Source organism: Sphaerodactylus townsendi, linkage group LG08 (assembly GCF_021028975.2).
Source record: "Sphaerodactylus townsendi isolate TG3544 linkage group LG08, MPM_Stown_v2.3, whole genome shotgun sequence".
Lineage (NCBI taxonomy): Eukaryota > Metazoa > Chordata > Lepidosauria > Squamata > Sphaerodactylidae > Sphaerodactylus > Sphaerodactylus townsendi.
Genome location: NC_059432.1, coordinates 85,048,170 through 85,067,632, shown reverse-complemented (window position 1 = coordinate 85,067,632; position 19,463 = coordinate 85,048,170).

The following is a 19,463-nucleotide window of genomic DNA, read 5'->3' as shown; positions in this document are numbered from 1 at the left end:
TTTTTGGGGTTTTGCTATTTGCACACTGCCAATACCCCCCTCCCCACTTCCTGCCATAAAAGACATAAAAGATCCGGCAGTGCGGTTGCTTACATATCAGGGGAGTTGCATGGTGGTTGGTATGTGTCGTGGGTTCTGTGTGTGTGCAGGTGTGTGTTGGCTCCTTCCTGTGTCATGTGCACAGACGTGGTGTCCTTTGAGCTAACTCCCACACTCCTAAGCTGCTGCAGAACATGCTGCTACACTGCTAGAGAGTGTGCTGCACCAGTGCAGTGAGCCTGCAACAAGGGCCCTTTTATAACATATACTACAGGCCCTGATGTCAGACCTAGCTCCTGCATCAATTTAACCCCCTGCTTATTGAAGAAAAAAAAATTACTTAGGTGGGAGCAAATTAGTGAGGTGGGACTTCCACAAGGCTCAAGGTGCCCATGTTGGTGCTTATTGCACACATCCTTTCTCCAACTGTTTGCTCTACAGTGGGCAGTTATAATGTGATTGTTTTTGCTAGTTACATGGAATATTCTCCTAATTTAGAATGCCACAATTCCCCCATTAACCTTCAAGTGCTGTTGATTAACATACAGGATTAAATTTTAGTCTTTTCCTTCACCCACTTTTCCTTCAGCAAAATCTCTCAGAGCATACTGGAAAAAGAGCTCAGTGGAAACCTCCCTCTTCAACTTGTAACTGACTTTGTCTTGTTCAGAGCACAGAATGTGACCTGAGACATTTCTCCTGCAGACTGATTTTCCTATGAAAAACCCAAACCACATAAATTGAAAACAATAGGTAATTCTTCTTATCGCATTGTATTTAAAAATGTATCACTTAATTTTTTAAAAATGGCAGTAGTCTTCAGATGCCATCTTGACAGCCAACATGGTCACCCAAGTTCATATCTCAACACTTTTAGTTACCTTGAATAAACTGCACCCTTTCAGATTAACCTACTTCATGGGGTAGTTCTAAGGCTAAAATGGTAGTGGGTCAGGGTGGGGGGAATAACATGTGCTTCATCAAGGGAAGGATGGGATAATATGTTATAAATACAAAATGAAACCATGTATTGCACCAGTTTAAAACCAGTGATCTAGCTTAGTCTAGATTATGATTAGAGATGATAGTATGAGATACAATATACTTGTTGAATGCTCATTTGTATTTTGCATCTGAGATATCCATAATACCGTTAAGTCTGGAATATAAAATTACTGAAGCCCACCATGGTCATTTTTATTGTCCTTCCCTTATGTGAAACACTCTTTTCAACTTGAAAATTAGCACAATGGAGAGAAGTGTTCTAATTTTACACTTACGGGGCTATGTTCCTAAGCAGAGGAACATATGAACACATGAAACTGACTTTATACTAAATCAGGTTTGTTGGTTCACCAAGGTCAGTATTATCTGCTCAGATTGGCAGCAGTTCTCCTGGGTCTTAGGTAAGGATTTTTCTCACCTCCTATTCATTCCTTTTAACTAGTGATCCCAGGGAGCCTTCTGCATGCAAAACAGATGCTCTACCACTGAGCTATGGCAACATGGAACTCAAAAACTACCACTTTCCTTAACTACAAAGAGCCAATTCTTCCATCTCACTTTGCAGTTTATAGAGAGGCAGCTTTGATTTGTATTATCTCCTGGATGTCTTACAGCTTAATGATTTTGTCAGAGTCACTTTGTGATTGTGGGTCAAAGGTTGTGCTTGCAAGAATGAAGCTAGATTTTTGGGGGTCCCTGACGCAGGTGCAAAGTCACCAGTGTGATATACTACGTGGGGGGCAGAGGAAGACAGCTGTGGACTACTTTGAAGTTCATGGGAAGCTTTCATGCCAAAGACTAAAGCTGGGGAAACTCTCAGTCTTGAAGGATGGAGTGAGTCCCCAGGTTTACATAGGAGAATAAAAAGGATGGTAGGTGGTGGAAAGAAAAATTGAGGCACGATATGCTTCAAGTCAGAAATCAGCAGGAATATTAAACTGGAGGAGGTTTGGTATTTCACAGAAGGAGGAACAAGGTAGAAGGGGATTGTCCAGGAATTTGGCAGTGATGCCATAATCAAAACCAGAAATTTTGATTAAAAAATGGTCCCTGAAATTGGCACAGCAAAAAAAAAAAGTCAGCAAGAGGGCTACACATGTGTTAGCTGCAAGTTATTGATCCTAGTTGGCTACTTGATCCTACTTAGCACCCCCTACTCGGCAGACTGTAGCTTTGTAAATTGTCCCTTTAAGAACAGAAATCAATAATGGCTTTATAAAGAGCAAGAGTCCAGTAGCACCTTAACACCGACAAAATTTCTGGCAAGGTGTAACCTTTTGTGAATTACAGCTCTCTCCTTCAGATACTATGATCTGTGACTCATGAAAGCTCATACTCTGTTAGAAATTGTGTTAGTCTTTAAAGTGCTACTGGACTTTTGCTCTTTTCTACTGCGACAGACAAACACAGCTACCCATTGAGAGCTTGGCAAAGAGTTATGGCTAACTAGTACTAACAGTATTTCAAGCAATACAATCTCCAGATAGTTTTCCTTTTGCAACGGAGAAAGTTGTTTTATTGAAGAAGCATTTTAGACTAGGATTGTGTGCATGCCAACGAACGTTCTGCAAAACACATTTTGTATTTTTATGGCTAGTGTTTTGTTTTTTTATAATAACCTCTTCAATATGAAATGTTCTGAGTGATCTGCAGAAATGGAATCTTTCTGTAAATTTGATTAGGTATCTAAACGCAGCGTTCTATCTGGCAAGCAGGGCTCTGATTATTCACAGGCTTCTACAGAGTGTAATGTGAAGGCAGTTTAACTTTGGATCATACCTTAACTCTAGCCAAAGAGGATTTAGAGTTAATGGGTTTGAAGCATCCTCTTCTAAGCTGATGATGAAGTGGCTGCATAAATGTGGCAGTGTAATTTATTAATGTAATATGTACGTGCCTGCTAGAAGAGAAGGTCTGTTGGTGTCTCCTTTAATTCTTCATATGAGTTGCTAAGCCAGTATGTCAGCATCTTTCCCTTGTAGCTACTTGCAATCCTAGGTTTGACTAATTTAAAGAAGGAAACCTGTTTTATAGCATGCAAGGTCTCAATCGGTCTCACACAAGTTTAGCACTTAGTATTTGAACAATACATTTCATATTAAGAAAATTAAGTGTGACAAAATCAGCCATACTGGATCAGGATCCAAATTATTAGGTCTCTACGAGTCTCCTCCACCTAGCAGAAAGGCGCTGGAGAGAAAGCACCATGCGGCAGAGGTGTATCTAGGAAAAATGGAGCCCAGAGACAAAATCTGAATTTTCAGCACCCCGCCCCTCCACAGATACCCAGGTCTACCACCCAGAGCCCAGGTCTTCCACCTGGAACCCACACCGGCATCCAGGTCTACTGCCTGGAGCTTGCGCCAGCATCCAGATCTACTGCCTGGAGCCCACACCAGCATCCAGATCTACTGCCTGGAGGCAAGGGTGGAGCGAGGGGAAACCGCACCCAGGGTGTGCATGTGCCTTGCACCACTGTCTCAGGGTCACCCGCCCCCGCCCAGGAACACCCCTGGAATGCCCCACCATGCCCCTCCCACAACCCCTCAATGGCCCAGCCATGCCTCTGCTGCTGCTTTGCCCGAGGCGTCGCACCCCCCACCCCGTCCCATGGGCGCTACGCACTGCCTAGAGCTTGTGCCAGCATCCAAGTCTACTGCTTGGAGCCAACACCTGTGTCCAGGGTCTACTGCTTGGAGCTGCCACCTGTACTGTACTGGTCAGAGAGCCAAGATGTTGTGTTCTTCTGTGATGCCAATGGTAATTGGAGATGGCTTATTTTTATGGAGGAACAGAGTAATTCACATCTGCTAAATCATCTACATTGAATCTCAACTTATGATGATGTATTAGAATGGATTTTCCTGTTTTATTTTAACAATATGGACAAGTATTTTGTGGAGTTGAACAAATTCACTAGGGGGTTTTAGACATGTGGTTATCTCTTAGGTTAGCCCACACTTCACTCTCTTCAATTCAAGGATAATAGTGCTGAATTACTTTACAAGACTGTTGGAAGAATTATTGAGTAAATGTATGTGAAGCTTGTTGAACACTAAGAAAACATCAGGATCAACTCTCCTATTCATGCAAATGTTTCTTCCCACACATGTATGCCTGGGTTGTGTGATAGTTCCATTCATCTCTTGCATCTTCTACTCTTCCTCTGGGGAGTTTGTGCTAGCATATGTGCTGCATGTCCTATATACTTTAAGTTCATAACATCCCCATGAAATAGGTTGTGCTTGAAAATAGTGGCCAGGAAAGGGTAACCCAAGGTCACCCATTGAGCTTCATGACTGAGGGGGCAACAGAACCCAAGTTATCTTAACCCTGTCCAACACCTTAACCATCATAACTCTCACTGGGTAGTCCATGGATTCAGAAGCTTCAGAAGAGGAGTCTGGAGAACCAGAAACTTCACCTAAGGAACAACAGGGAAGTCACTGTAGCATCCTCCAAAAATTTGCCACCCCCAGAACCCCAAAATTGCTCTTCCAGAGCCTGATTCAGCCATACTGAACCAAGACCCAAACCATTAGGTCTCCATGATTCTCCTGCACATAGTAGCAAGGCACTGGAGAAAAAGCACATGCAGGTCATCAGCCTGTGCTTAATCCAATGAGCTGGCCCATTGTTTCAACTAAATTAATCTCCTGCAAGATTCTGGCTAGCATCTATACTGGTGAATTCTAGAAGCTGCCTTTAGAACAGCTGGGTTGCTTTTCCTCCAGCCTATTTAAGATGAAGGGGAGAAGCTCTGCTTCCCACTTGCCTTGAACAGTTGCCAGAAGTTGGCTTTGATGCCACTATATATACACACTTTGACTTTGCCAAGTTGTAGTTGGTAGGTTAAGTATAGAGGAGTTCAGCCAGCTTGGAAGCCTGGGGCCAGAATACTAACAAATACACCACAGTACTTCTTTCTTTCCTTTCAGTGGCAGTCTCTCATGCTTAATGATGCTATTCTGGAGGAAACCTGACTTTAAGGAGGTGCTTTTCAGTAGGAGGGTAGGCTAGTGGAAGAGAGGGAGATGGCATAGCCTCCATATACAAAAACAACACAGTTTTTTTCTTTAGCCATTCTAGTATTCATTGCCATATTTTTTGCCATATATTCATCTCACAACAGCACTGTGAGGACTTTCAGTGATTCAGTTAAAGCTGAAAAACTATTCCGTTATGATTGGCTTAGAAAGGGCGATTCTGAGCAACAATGTAAGCTTCTGAACATAGATCTGTAATCTGCACAAAACAAGTAATATACCAGAAATTGTGCGGATGGTTCCAGAACCTGGACCGGATGACAGATCCATCACCCTATGGCTGACATTACAAAATCTGACAATGCTTTATCACCTGCCCATGAAGGATTTGAATCAATATATTTCCCCCAGTGGATAGCTTTCAGCTGACAAGTTTGTGGTGCAGAACCCTTTGAGTGAAGTCCCAAATATTCCAGGATTTTTAGTTTAGTACTTTAACTGTTGGTACAAAATGAAGGGAAAGCTGCCAAGTTTTTTTCCTTCCAAGAACAAGTGCTTTTGGACACCAGCAGTTCTGTGATTATTGAGGGTTGATTTTGTGATGATGTGTCTTTCTCCCACTCTGGATTATCAGAGGCCAATTTCATGCTGTGTAAATTCACTAATCATGCAACAAGGTAGCAATCAGGTGGTGGGTGAGTGATTAGTTTGCTCTCGGTTTTTACCAGATGAACTTCAACACAAGAGCCATCACCTAATTGCCAACCAAGCAATCTATTTACCAGAAGGTGAAAAATTGGGCCCAGAGAGATCCTAATTTGGAGGTAATTTAAGGGCATCTGAAAATACCTCAGTGTGGCTGAAACGCAAAGTTTGACTTCTTATTGGACATCAACAAGTAATACAAACATGGCAGCATTCCCTGTAGTCCGTGGTCATATAATAATGCTGTCCCATTTTATTCTCTAGATTTCATAGTATTTTATCCCAAAAAGACATTTAGGTCAACTATTTTAAATGCATGCCAAATTTGCATAAAGTTATGAAGAGACATATTTTAAAGTCATTTTCACCCCTTCTTGCTGGTGCAGTATGTTCAGATATATATTGCAAACCATGTGTATTAAGTTTCAACAGGAGTAAAGACAGTGATAAAGAGCATTCCCATCAAATACTTGGAAATTAATCTGGCAGTTTGACCCAGTAACCGACATGCATACTAAAACACTGATGTGAATTGAAAATAAAATAACCACGCTTGACAGATATAATAGTTTAAGTGATTTCAAATTAACCACATCCCACTGACCGCAAGTGAAGAATGTGTTCATTCTCCCGCAATGAAACATGCTCTAGGGACTCATTATACAGAGTAGAGTAAGTAAAACCAGAGTGGAGTAATTGATGCTGAGGAGGAAGGAAGAATGACAGCTATTTAATGATTCTCAAACTTATAAAGATATCACAAGTGCCTAATGTATTATTTTTCTCTTTCTAAACTAGGAATATTATAGACTTACATCAGCATTGCTTAGCAGTTGCCAGTGCTTGATATGGCTTTTATGCATAATGAATTATGACAAAAAAGGCATCAGCTGCTACATGGAAATAACAAATAACAAACACCTTACCTATGATTGCATGCGGAGATGCATCAGGCGGCTGGCTGTTCAGTAGAAAAAGCCATTTATAAGGTCCTACAGTCTCTGTCTCCTGTTATTGCTGGCAATTTTTATCTTAATTTCAAATGATCTAATCTTTTTTGAAAGCTTTGTTTATTTGTGACATTTTTATGTATTTGTGTTTATTTTTAATGTGGAGGTTCAGAATGTGTATAGTGAAAGGAGATGGAAGTTTTGCCACATGTAGACAAAAAAAGTTTTGGTCTATCTGGAAATTAATGCTATATTGTGCCATCTGAGGATGTCCACTGATAGGACTAAAACTCATTTTGATGGGTTCCTCTTTAAAACATTTTGTTCTATGGCCCCTTCCACACATGCAGAATAATGCACTTTCAATCCATTTTCAGTACACTTTGCAGCTGGATTTTACTGTGCGGAATAGCAAAATCCACTTGCAAACAATTGTGAAAGTGGATTGAAAGTGCATTATTCTGTATGTGCAGAAGGGACCTATATGATCAACTGACACCATTGTTTTGTGATTAGAGCACTATAGCTTTCATAATAATATCTTTACTATATTTAATTCCCAAGTGTTAGCTCCTCTGCTAATAATGAAATCTGTACAGCAAGACCAGGCAGTTGAAGCATGGAAGAGAATTCACCTTGCACATCTGGATAATTTCCAGGTGCTCATTTCTTACCCAGGGTCAATCCCACCCCTACACACACCAATGTTCCTCCAATCCACTCCTACACCTGTAACATATTGTAAACTAGTAAGGCTGAAAAGGAGCATGAAATACTGTAGTACTTTAAGTGCTAGTTTGGGTTGTCTTAGAAACCTGGCCAGATGCCAAGACTTTGAGTCTCTGTTGTGCAATGGAGCCTTGTTAAACAGTACTATGACCTCAGCCAAGGACTTGGCATCAGGTGGGACAACAAATGCTTGGCTGAGGGCTCTGTTTTGTGTGGGCCTCCGCTTGTATCCATTAATAGTCAAATGTTTAGCCATATGTTGGCTACTAGCAATCCTGCATAGAATTATTGCAGTCCAGGATAACTGAAATCAATGGTTTCAACTGGAGTAAGTCTGCATCTAATGAAATGCCCTGAAAACAAAAGTCAGTAAACAATGGTCTTTCACTGTCCCTGGAAACAATGATATTTCACTATCCAGACATATCTGTGTTCTATGAATTAAGAACCAGGGATAGGTTTGTCAACTCTGGGTTGAGAAATTCCTGGAGCTTTGGGGGTGGACCTGAGAGGTGTGAAGTTTTGGGACTGGAGGGAACTCAAAAGTCTGTCCTTTCAACCAGTCATTTTCTCCAGGGTAATGGATCTCTGTAGTACAGAGATCAGCTGTAATTCTGGGTAATCTCCAGACCTGACCTGGAGATTAGCAACTGTATTCACAACACATGTCTCTTCTACCAGATACAAAACTGATCTAACTGACCAGTGGGGCTGCAAAGAGGCCAGTCTGGACACCAAGAACTATAGAAAAAGAATGCATTTTTTAGGAATGCAGGAGCATCTAAGGAGTTTAAACAGCCTGTATTTTTAACAGAGGGAGAGGAGACCTTTATGGTCTGAAGGAGGAAACAGTAAGCAATCTCCCACCTTGATTGTCAGCCATCCTGAAAAGAAAAACCTGGGGCACTCTGGTCTTTCCCACAGGTCCCAGAGAACTTCAAGAAAAGAAATTCACCATTCAATGTTTGTTATTTTACCACCATTTATTTTCTAATATTACTGTTGCTACCATTTATGATTACCACATCATTATATGTATATCTTTTTTAAAAAAATTCTGTTTGATAAAATTGGATTATGTTTCTATTTTCTGTCTTTTCTTTTTAAAAATTAATTAAAATGATTTTTTAAAAAAAAGATTGAAGAAATTCTGGAACTTTTTTGAGGATTAATACCCGGCTTCTGAAATTAGGAAACTCCAGGGACAAACAAGATATCCTCTCCCACACATACTAGTAGGATTCTTCTGCAAGTCTGAAAAAATGGTAGAGTACTGAGGGGAAATAAGAAGCAGTTTTTTCATATAAAACAAATAATTTAATGTTCAATTGGAGACTTTTGACAGTCAGGCTGGGAGGATCAGGCTGGTGTTGTCAATTCACTTTGCTGAACATACACAGTAAATGAATCACTTTTGTGAAAAGTGGTGGCTTTTTAGTCTAGATCCATGGTGGTGAACCTTTGACACTCCAGATGTTATGGACTACAATTCCCATCAGCCCCTGCCAGCATGGCCAATTGTAGGGGCTGATGGGAATTGTAGTCCATAACATCTGGAGTGCCAAAGGTTTGCCACCACTGGTCTAGATGAAGAAGACTTAGCACAAGACTTCACCTGGTTAGTCAGCGTTCCCTAGAGTTTGAAGATCAGAATGATGAAATGTGGGTATTAGCAATGTGTGTAGGATACCCACATCTGCCTCTCAGTAAACCTAATGAAGTTGTGAAGGTGCTGAATCAGTGTTTAAAGCTATTCATATGGTGTTTACAGATAAAGAAACTAAATAGTATTCCTGAGGATATAATTATATTGCTTGTTAATGATGTAGATGATCCTAGAAATCAAATGTTGTTTGGGTTTGAACAAGATTATATGCTCTCTGAAATCCCAGGTATACAGTTTGGGCAACCTTCTGGACTCAGTATTCATCTAAGTTGTTTTTTTTTACCAGCCACTATCTTTTATGGAAAAATTTCATTTAGCTACAGTTATGCACATTCTCGTGCCTTAATGGATTATTGAAAATGTCTCAGAAATTACAATTGGTCCAAATAGTGGCAGTTCAATAATTACCAGGTGGTTCCCTATCTGTTTCTATGTCTAGCTCAAACTATGTTTAAAGCACTATAAGATATGGGACTGAGTTATCTTAAAATCCTTCAGCTCCCCTATATAGAGGCTGTGATCCATGTTGTCCCACTACCTCAGAGGTTTAAGAACTGGCAATATAAGAGGGGAGTTTCTTGGTGCCAAAACCAAAGTTATGGAATTTCTTTCCCTATGAAGTTTGGTATGAAACTTGGTACAAACTATAAAGCTTATACAAGATAGTTTGCCAGGCCACGCAGCTGAGATACTACTATAGCATTAGCAGATTAGACTGAGCTGATACATACCTTGTCACTCAGAGAGGCTTGCACTGACTCCTTCCTAATTGAAGTGATTTAGGACCAAATATCTTCTAGAGACCCATGCTGTTTTTCAGCACGCAGCATCTTCATGGATTCCCTTCTTTGGAACGTTCATTGTGGAGAGGTTGCAGGATGTCTTGCAAGGTACTGATGGAAATGATATTGTTTGCCCACCATGGCTCAGAGTTCTTTTAGTGTTATTCTTCTCAGGTTCTGCATCCAACTGAGAATGTGGAAGTACTTGGAACAATGACAGTCCTTCTTCCCTCACTACTGATGTTTTTTACTTCCCCTGTTGATTACGGAATGATGATAAAATCTAGTGTTTAGCTGTTGGCATTGCCCACTTACATGCAGTGATTCCAATTTATTTGATGTTAATTCCAGAAATGTCCATGTCAAGGTTACAACTTTAATAGTTATACTGCAATATTCAGTCATAATGTGCAAATCTATGTCAAAATCCAAGCATGAGCTGCACCAAAGTATAACTAAGGGCACAACAAATTAATCTGTGTATTACAGTGGAATATTTTATTAGTACCATCTGTGCCCATTGGCTGCAGGTGAAATGAAGTTGGGAATTAAAGTAAAAGGATAAAAAGTACTCTTTACCAAGAATCAGAAATGAATGTTCCGCTTTCTTACTGGTTGTCCATTCTGCTGCAACCATATACCTTAAGGCCAAATCTGAGTTCCGATTGGTTGTCACACGGTTCAGATATTATAGATGAAATCCTTCCGGGAGCAGCAGCTGGCTTGTTTTGTAAGCTACACATTTATTTGTGGTGATGGGGCTACACATGTGCCTTAGGCTTTCTCAGATGGTTAAGCTTCCTTTTCTCCAGGGCTCCCTTTTTTATTCGTCTTTGATTGTGAGGAATTCACGCTCTGCAATATGTGCTTAAGGCCAAAGCCTAACAATTATTTTGCATTATAGCCTTTTAAGACCTTTCCATTATAAATACGCACATTTGAAAGCTGGCCATTAATACATGGAGTTGAAATGTATTATTCACAAAAGAGAGGAAAATGCCACATTAGTCTTATTTGAAGTACAGAACAAATTCTATTGCAGTATTCTCCACGCTTTGTCCACAGAATCGGAGAAATTAGTGATAAAGAATGGCTGGGAGGGGGAATCTTTTCTTGTCTCCTCATTAATGCGAAATTACACCCTGGAGTATATTCTCAATTGCTTTGTCCAATCTTATTTTAAATGATCTAGACAGACAATGTGTTCAATCCTAATTTCATTGATGCTAGTGTGAATCTCTCTTCTCCCATGTTCTAACGTATGGTGAGGCAGGAACTGCACCCAGTGAGACATGTGAAATATCCAAGGTTGTAATTGTAAAGTTTGGCCTATGTAGCCAGTGCTAAAGATGAAAACTGCTTCATGCCTGTATGTTAAAGGTTCTTAGTAATTAGGACTTCCCAATATTTTGGTAGGTAACCATAAAAGTCTCAATGGTTGGAAAATACCTGGACATTTTGGGAGTGGAGCATGAGAAGGGTGATATTTGAGGAGGAGAGGGACTGCAATGGGGAATAATGCCATAAAGTCAACCTCCCAAAGCAGCCATTTTCTCCAGAGCTGATCTCTCTTATACTTTATTGAAGTCCTGCCCTTCCTCAAACTCTTTCCCCCTGAGGCTCCACCCCCAAATTCTCCAGGTATTTCCCAGCCTGGAGCTGACAACTCTACATAGAGTTTATTGTGTATTTAGCTGATGAGGTTTCTGTAGTTGTGGAGGTGATGTCAGCCACTGGCAAAGCTACCAGGGGGAGGGGGGTGCGCTGTGCACCGGGCGCACGGTTTTGGGTCATGTGGGGGGTGGAAAATTCCCCCAGACCCCTCCCCCTTCCCCCCGCGGCCCTCCCGTGGTGCTCCCCCTTCAGTGACCCCCCCACACATTACAAACCGAGCAGGCTGGAGAACAGGCTTCAAAGGGTCTCCTGGGAAATGTAGTTCCCACCAGGGCCTTTGAAGAATGGAAGGGAAAAGGCCTGTTCTCCAGCCTGCTCGGTTTCTAAAGTAAGTGGGGGGGGGCGCCACGGGGGGGGCGCCACAGAGGGATGAAAATCACCCTCCCCCAACCCCCCCTTACTTTAGAAACCGAGCAGGGAACAAGCCTGTTTTCCAGCCTGCAGTTTCTAAAGTAAGTGGGGGGTGCAGCAGGGGGGAGGGGCACCACGCTGGGGTGGGAAGGCGAAAAAGCCAGAGGGCACACCGGGCATACTCTGGCCCAGCTACGGCTCTGATGTCAGCTGAGAACATGATATTTAAGTGAGTGTATGCGTAGTTTCTCCCTCTCTGCCTGATTGGTGTGGAAGCTGTCCATGTAAATAAACTTTGTGGTTTTTTTACCTTACAACTCGCCTGATGATTGAGACATAACAGAGTTCATCCTCCAAAATTGCCATTTTTTCCCCAAGGAAACTGATCTCTGTAGCCTGATGATCAGTTGTAACTCCATCAGATCTCCAGTTCCCTCATGGGTGTTGGCAATCCTAAAAACAACCACTGCTATTTATTAGATAACCACTTCTAAACAGAAATATTTATCCAGCAACTAACTATTTTCTTCAAAATCAAAAGTGTGGCCTTGTTAGACAGGCAGTAGCATAACGGAGATGTTCCCACAAACATCTTTAGCTGATGTAACACAAGGCTGGGACCAGTGGGTGCAATGACTCATCTGTAGAACTAACTGCCCTTAAAAAAACAAGCTTCATTAAGAGTAACATTAATTAATTTATTTATTCAGTTCATTTAAACCTCACCTTTTTCCCCAACTGAATCCCAAAGAGGCTTACATCATTCTCCTCTCCTCTATTGTTATCCTCACAGCAACAAGCCTTCGAGGCAGGTTAGGTTGGCAGTGACAGTCCCAAGGTCACCCAGCAAGCTTCCATGTTGGAGTAGAGATTCAAAGCTGGGTCTCTTGTCTGATACTCTGTAACCACTATGCCACGCTAACTAACAGGTTGCAGTTGAAGAGCTTGTTTTTAGAACAAAATACTCCATTGGTTTGGGTTTTTTTTAAAAAGGAATGTGTAGTGTATTTCCCCTCACCCTTCATGCAAAAGTGGGTAGATCACCAAACATGACCTGCTTAAGCTGCAATAACATTTCTGATTCACAGTTGATTTTTCAAGAACACTTATCACCCTTACCTGATTTTTTAAAAAAAATCTTCCTTTAACTCCTTGTCTCTGAACATGGTAATGGCCTTGTGTAACTTTTAAGAATTTATACTTTCTATTAATTCTGGTTAAATATGCTTAAAAGTTACCATAGTAGCTAAAAATTAACCTAACTTTGGTATTCTGAGCATTTTAACATTTCTTTGTGTGGGTCTGGTCTGACAAATCTATTAATTTAACTACTTCCACTCTAAATTCTCTCTTTTAATGCTTCTGTCACGTTGGGCCTAGTGTTTAAGGCTGAAAAAAAATATCGGTAATCTGATATCCTTCTATTGCCTTCACTCTTACAAGTGCATGCGTAAAAAATACGTTCCAAAGAGGAAATCAGTAAAGCTCAAAAGCTCAAATGAACCTGTTTTAGCTATTAAAAGGCTTATGTTGTATCGTGTTTTAGCAAATGCACATTATTATTTTCTAGCATTCAGATTTTACATGAGAAGTTAGTTTTATTCTCTGTTTTACGTGAGAAGTTAGTTTTATTCTGTTATAATTGATCTCATAATAAATGCTGGATCCCCAATTCTGTTTTGCCTTTTTTAGCTATGCAGGAAAAATCCTTGCTTTTCATAGATCACAAATATTATCACCATCACCCCATACCCCACAATCCACTTCTTCAGCACATATCTAATTGTAATGCTACATGTAACATTTCAGTACACAATGCAGATGTTTGCTGTTATTATATGGAGAGTAGGTAATGATGGTTAAGTATGTGTTTGCACTATAGTCTCGGCATGAAATCATTATGTTTAACTTTCCTGATTGTTTCTTCACTGAAAGTGAAGATACTGCTGAACCTTGGTTCTATGCAAAAGACCACACAGAGTAAGAGTTTTTATAATTGTTTTTGAACACAAAAGAACCCAGTTGGCATGAAACATCCTATGTGTTCGTGTTTTGCGATGAGAAACAGAGGTACACTGGTGATTGGGAAATGGAAACAAGAAATGGTTGAAAAAAATGTTTCAGACAAGAACTCTCGCACAACCTTTGGTGCAGCATCTCACAGTAATCTATATATATAAAAATGGAACCATGCGTTTGTTGCTTCGAGAATAACCCCGCATCTGCTGGCCCAAACGCTCTGAAAATTTCACAGACCCTTACTCATTCCCCCGACTGTGTTCTTACATACCTCCCGCTATCAGACAATACACCAGGCCATGAAGCTGCCTGTGTAATTGTCACCCTTAGAATATTCGTGCCCTTAGAATGTTCACTCAGATGGCCAGATATGAGCAGTGAAAACAGTACATAGGCAATAACTTGAGTGGAAGTGAAACACATACACACATTGCCGTGTGAGATGTCAGGTGGGGTTCCCCCACCCCCCACACGCAGGTACCTTTCACTCTCTGTGCCTCACCCACTACTACCACACAACACACTTACTCTCATACACATTCAGCGGAGGGAAGGGACAGAGGGGGAGGCATGCAAGGGAAGAGAAGTGAGGGAGGGGACAGAGAGTGAGGGGTGGCATGCAAGGGAGGGGAGGGAGGGGGCCCAGCATCTGGATATGACCCACCCACCTTAGCAGAGGAAGACAGAAGGGAGAGAGGGGGAGGAGTGGCATGCAAGGGAAGAGAAGTGAGGGAGGATGTGGTCACACACATCAATGACATCATAGAGTATCAGCCTGCGTGTTTCCATGAGCATGTACTGCTGGCCTCTGCAATTGATTTGCTGCTACTGTTCCTTTCCCATTTCACCACAATAAGCCACAGCAACACGTGGCCGGGCCCCGCTAGTCTTCAATATGTGTAACCCCTGTATACCCAGTAATCAGGAAAGAAATGGCCATAAGATTATTTTAAAGGCAGCTCGTTAATCATTTACCTGCAATCGGTTAACTGGTCAACTAGCTTGAAATAAATCTTATATTATTAACAACGCAATTCATAGCTGTCAGGCAGACAGAGATAGTTCCATTCCGGCACTACAACACCCACTCCGAAGAGCTTTCCCATGGCACAAGAAGCCTAAAAAGGTGATTAAAATCTCACCTTAACATCCCCCATAGGGGAAAATAGAGATATGCCACAATTGTGTCATATCTCTGCTTGTAGCTCTGCCTGCGCATGGATGCTGATCAGACTCTGAAGGCCAACTACTCAGCCCCACCCCCTAGAATACTCCCGGCCTTTTGTGCCAGCAGCCTTGGGCAGCTGAGGATGCGTCTGGGTGGGGAACCACAGAGCTGCATGGCACCTGGCTGCCCAGGTAAGTTGCTTCTCCGCTGGTGCATTTGCTCCTTGTGCCAGGGGTATGCTGGCTCCAGAGCGGGGATTTGCCCCCCTTCTGGATTGGGCCGTAAATCTTTTTTAATAGAGTCATAGAATCACAGAGTTGGAAGAGACCACAAAGACCATCAAGTCCAACCCCCTGCCATGCAGGAACACACAATCAAAGCACTCCTGACATATAATCATCCAGATCGGTTTTAAAACCTCCAAAAAAGGAGATTCCACACTCTCTGAGAGAGTGAATTCCACTGTTGAATAGCCCTGGCAGTCAGAAAGTTCTTCCTAATGTTTAGGTGGAATCTCTTTTGCTGCACCTTGGATCCATTACTAGGATCCGTGTCCTAGTCTGTGATACAGCATAAAACAAGCTTGCTCCTTCGACATGACATCCCTTCAAATATTTAAACATAGCAATCATGTCCCCCATTAACCTTCACTTCTCCATACTAAACATCCCCAGCTCCCTAAGTCTTTCTTAATAGGGCATGGATTCCAGATCTTTTATCATTTTGGTAGCCCTCCTCTGGACCCGTTCCAGCTTGTCAATATCCTTCTTAAACTGCAGTGCCCAGAACTGAACACAGTGCTATGGGTGAGATCTGACTAATGCAGAGTACAATTACTTCCCTTGATCTAGACACTATACATTAATTGAAGCATCCAAGAATTGCATTGGCTTTCTTGGCTGCCATATCACACTGCTGACTCATGTTCAGTTTGTTGTCTAGTAAGACTCTCATATCCCTTCCAAATGTATTGTTGTCAAGCCAGCTGTCATCCATCCTGTATCTGTGCATTTCATTTTTTATGCCTAAGTGTAGAATCTTACATTTATCTCTTTCGAAATTCATTTTGCTAGTTTTGACTCATTTTGAATCCTACCCCTGAATCCTGCTCCAGGGTATTAGCTACCCCTCCTAATTTGATTAACTATCATCCTAATTTGATTAACATGCTATCTATTTCATTATCCAAGTCATTGATAAAAATATTGAATAGCACTGGGCCCAGAACAGAACCCTGTGGCACTCTACTACTCGCTTCTCTCCAGGATGAAAATGAGCCATTGATGAGCACTCTTTGTGTTTGGCCCATCAGCCAATTACAAATCCATCTAACAGTAGTATTATCTAGTCCACATCTTTCCAACTTACTTGCAAGAATATCATGGAGCACCTTGTCAAAGGCCTTATTAAAATCAAGGTATGCTACATCCACAACATTCCATCCATCTTGTACTCCCTTCTCTTTTAGAATTCTTAGCCATGGGATCACACCCAACAGTTTCTTAAGTTTACTGAAATCAGCTTTCTTAAAGTCTAGAACATGTGCCTGACTAGACTTGGCATCCCTTTTCCATTGCATAACGAACTTCAGGAGAATATAGCCACTCACACCTAAGGACCGTTCCACCCCATTAACCAGATTATCATTGTTGGTTATGATAGTTGATCCCCTTGTTGCCTTGTCCACTTTCTGGACCATGAAACAGTCTGCAAGGCAAGTGAGGAAATTGTTGGACCTGGTGGTCTTGGCAGAGTTTGACTCCCAGCAAATATCTGGATCATTGAAATCTCCCATTACTACTATTTCTCTTCTTTGTGAAAGTTTGGTCATCTGCTCCGGGAAGGCATCATCCAACTCTTCAGTCTAGGTTGGGGGATTGAACTAGACCCCCACAATGTGATCACTGTTGCTTTTCTCCCCCTTAATTTTTCTCAGATGGTCTCAACCTGGTTCCCAGGATTTAAGTCATGGACCTGCTCACAGGTGTAATCATCCCTGACACATAGTGCTACTCCCCCACTTTTACTAGTTGATGTATTTCTCTGGAACAGGTTGTACCCCTCAATTATTACATTCTAGTTATGAGATTCATCCCACAAGATTTCTGTTTGTCAATCTCCTACCAAAAATGCTCTTCTCTACAGCCATGAGGTGTAACACATTCCTTGCCAGTAGTCCCTCTTCACGAAACCACAGACCATGGTCCACGTAGCCAAAACATTCCTGGCAGCACCACCTGCTTCATATTCACTTCCACTATTCTTATTTCCCACCTGGACCCATATCCTTCAACTGGAAGTAGAGATGAAATGACAACCTGTGCATTCAGTTCCTCCCGCTTCCTTCTGAGAACCTCAAAATCCTTTCTGATGTCCTGAAAGCTACTATCAGTGTCATTTGTTCTGTCAATTAAAAGGAAGGGATAATGGTCAGTGGGCTTGAGAAGTTTTTTTTGCAATACAGAAGGAAATTCAATATACATAAGCCATCACTTTATAAAGTGCAGGCCACGTGTAATACATTTTAAAATAAAAAGTTCCCAGGACAGTAACAAACCAGAACAAAAATTAGCTATGAAAATGAGCATGGATCCCTTCACTCAAAACACCACTGATTAAAATTTGCCTTTACCATTTCAAATCAGTTCTCCGTTAAAGTTTTAATACTCTACTGATTAAATTTCAAGAGACTTGCAGCTCTCGAGATGTCACACTCTTCTACTTTATGTGGCAGTGAAGCCACAAAACTGGCATTCCTGGGTGGACTACAGGAAAAGATGAGATTTCTGTATACAGAAGACCGTCCTCCTCATCCAGATATGCAGAAAAATATGTAAATAACACAAAATAAGAAAAAAACCCTCCAAAAAAAGACTGATGAGGGCAGAATATGTGTGTAAGTTCAGGAAACCTGTGTTTAATATCCTCTTAGGTACAAATGAGATGAAATATCTGAAGCTCTGAAACTGGATGTTATAAATAAGCTGATCATGCACAGTTCTGTCTCAGCTTGCAGTAGCAGCTATCCTCCTCTGAAGTCAATGTACGGATGGTCTGGTAGATGAAAGAAAGGGAGCTGAAACGAAATCCAGACGAGACAGAGGCATTCTTGGTTGGAAAGCTTGATGTTCTTGAAGAGGACGGACCTCTTGCTATTTGATTATGTGAACTTATGTTTGGTAGCTCTTGTTATGATTCTGGGAGTTCTATCAAACCCTGCTTTGCTTGGGAGCACCAGGCTTCAGAAATGATAAGCAATGCTTTTTAGTCATTGACATCTGACATGTAAGCTCCTGGGGAAGATTCATCAGACTCTGTCATGACAGACTTTCCAACAAGTAGTTAAAATGTTTCTATTTCAATTACCATTTTTATGAGGTTTTTAACATTTGAATATATTGGCTGCATTTGTATTCTATATGTTGAAGAGAATGGTTTTTAATTGTTTTTGACCATATTTATGATCTGTTGTTAGCAATGGACATATAGGAGGGAAGGCAGAATACTAATGTTTTAAAATAAATAAAATAGTCATCAGATTCTTACCCTAGAAGTTAAGAGATGTGTGTTCAAATTCCCTCTTAGCCATGAAGTTCACTGAGACTGCTTGAGTCATTCACAGCTTGGGCTGTCTCCAGCAGTCCAGAGCCCTGGGGCAGCCAGGGATGGTGCCACTGTGGCTCTGCCCCACCACTTCCAAAGGGTTTTTCCACAGTGCTGGGAGACAAAATTAAAAAAACCCTCTCCCTGCTGCCAAAAGTCCTTCATTGGTCTCATCGAATTTATGCCACCTAAAAGGCCAGGCATGAGCATCCTGAGAGATAAAGTCCCCAGCCATGCCTCCAGAATGGCCCCACTACACCGGTGGAGACGAAAATGCCCTGGGGAGAGCTTTGCACATTAGACACTGCTACATTCCACAGGGAAAATCCACCAGCTTAGGGCCCTGTTGCCTCCACAGCTCAGCCCCTCCCCCCAGATTGGACTGTTAATCCAGCCAACATCACAGGGTTGTTCTGACATTAAATGGAGGAGGGGAGAACACACACCTCTGTGTCCCTGAAGAAAGGAAAGAATAAAAAATATGACTGACAGATTGAATAACTCATCTGACGTATGCTGCTAACAAGATCTGGAGTAGTAATAGAAATGTGTTCATGGAATACATATGTTAATCTGTACTATAAATATTATGGTATTTTTTTAATTACTTCTTCACATCATTTTAATTTGATTAAATTCCCAGGAATCCTCCTTTCCTTTGACTACCACTTTCCAGAACTACAGTTGCAAAAGTTTCTTATGGAGATGGCTGAGGAAACTAATTTAAGTTCAAATATAGGATCAACCTAAGCAGAGTAAGTTCTGTTGCTAAAACATTCTGGAGGA